Here is a 1,942-nt window from a genome sequence, read left to right as displayed (position 1 = left end):
TTAGTAGCAAGGAAATGGACTTATTGCACAGTTGGCAACTTAATGGTACTATGCTTGAATTCACTGAGTTCCTGAGAGCGACCCATTCTTTCACAAATGTTTGTAGAAGCAGTCTGCATGCCTAGGTGCTTGACTGTATATGCCTGTGGCCATGGAGGTGATTGGAACACCTGAATCCAATGATTTGGAAGGTTGTCCCAATACTTTTGGCAATATAGTGTATATAGTCTATTGGCTACTCGCTGCAAATAAGAGATACTCCCGATTAACCTATCAAAGCTGTTCTCCTGTTGTCTTGACAAGGTACAGTGGCCAAGTGGTAAGGCGTTGGTCTCGTAAACCAAAGATCATGGGTTCAATCCCCATCTGTGCCTCATAGCTGCTTTTCTCCAAAATCTTTGAAATGCCTCCCACTATATCATACATAATGTATAAGCATTTATAGACGTCAAAGATGGTAACAGACAATCAATATTAATACTTTGCATAAACACTTCTAAATATTAAAGAAAGACAAAATAAAATATACCCCAAAATAGTCCAGTATTCCTTCAAGACCATTGGCAGATCACACCTGATAGTTCTAAGGAAGTACGGTACTTGTAATAGTTTCATCCTCCCTCCCATTAACTTTTTAAAACTGTTTAATGCTTAAATTGATAGATTATGAATAGCCATTATATTATTCTATACACTTACTCTACAGATTTTGAAAAGTATTAAGCGCTTTTAGCAGGATATTTATGATCTTTCATTGCACCCTACAGTTCAATGGACAGTTTCTGGGCATCGGTTCAATTGATCATCAGGAAATTCGTAAACTTTCATGTGCCTCTCGACTCAGCCTTCTTCCTTCTCCATCATAATATACAAACTTACAAAAACTCTGTCATTATACACCATTATACACAGCTTCAGCTGGTATCCCTACAGTATGGTGTCGGTTAGACCCTCAAATGTTGACACAATGGTTTGCCAGAATTCAAAATATCAAAAATATAGAAAGCATTACATCAAGGTTAAAGGGAAATGAAGATTTCAGATGTAGATGGTTTTCCTGGATGGAATTTGTGTCCTCCCCAGAATACATCACATTTGCTCCTGATGTGCTTTGATCTTTCTCCTAAATTATTTCAAGTCCTGACTGTACCGTTGACTGGGGGCCCCTCCCCATATCCCCATTCATTCTTCCTTGCAGCACTTGCTAACTTGTTTAACTTTTCTTCTCTTTCAGTCCCTCCAATAGTTCCTCATTCCCTTTTCCACAGACAGTTCATCACCACCATGTGGAGTTTGGTGGGAATTCTACCTTCATACCAAGACCATCCATCCACAAGATTTCCAATGAGTAAGGCTGGCTGTACATGGATTACTTCTTTTAATCAGCCAGTGGAGTGATAAAAAAAACTGAATGGATTCCCCCATCCACACAAGCAAGGTGGATAGAGGAATCCTCCCCACTGTGTTATTGTATTCTGACAGTGGGTACTCTTCGGCTGTCAGAATACACTGATCAACTCTGCAGCCGATTGAATGATGCCAGTTAAGGGCGTTAGGATTGTAGCCAGATACTTAGCAATGTTGTGTATGAAATCACTGAAAACACCAGTTTAAAGGTATTATGTTTTGGCTTAGTTTAATCTTTTGAAATATTTTAAAGGTCAAAAGCAATAAGCAAAAAACTAGTTTGCAATGCATAGTGATTGTAGCCTGTGTTGCTTATAGAACTATTTTTTTAGAACATTTTTACTAATAATATTCATAATAAAAAAAAGTTCTTTTAGTAGACTATTTAAACTTTTTTGTTGCCCCCCCCCCAACCTTAACTGAACAAGCTGAAGATAGAAGCTGATTGGTTACTATACACAGCTGCTCCAGATTCTGTCTGCTTTTTTTTTTTAATTAAACTTTCCCCAGTATATCTTCATACACTTTTGTTTCT

General features: G+C 37.8%; 1 non-coding gene across 1 annotated transcript; it reads left to right on the top strand.

The window, feature by feature from the left end:
- The first annotated feature begins 302 nt into the window (after positions 1–302).
- Positions 303–374, top strand: TRNAT-CGU (transfer RNA threonine (anticodon CGU)). Its single transcript has one exon. It is a non-coding gene; the product is annotated as a tRNA-Thr (tRNA).
- Positions 375–1,942: the final 1,568 nt, after the last annotated feature.

Source organism: Staurois parvus, unplaced genomic scaffold, assembly GCF_062004578.1.
Source record: "Staurois parvus isolate SC_StPar_1 unplaced genomic scaffold, SC_StPar_1.0 ptg000390l, whole genome shotgun sequence".
Taxonomy (NCBI): domain Eukaryota; kingdom Metazoa; phylum Chordata; class Amphibia; order Anura; family Ranidae; genus Staurois; species Staurois parvus.
The sequence above is the reverse complement of the archived record's forward strand: the minus strand, read 5'-3'. Positions and strand labels throughout refer to the sequence as shown.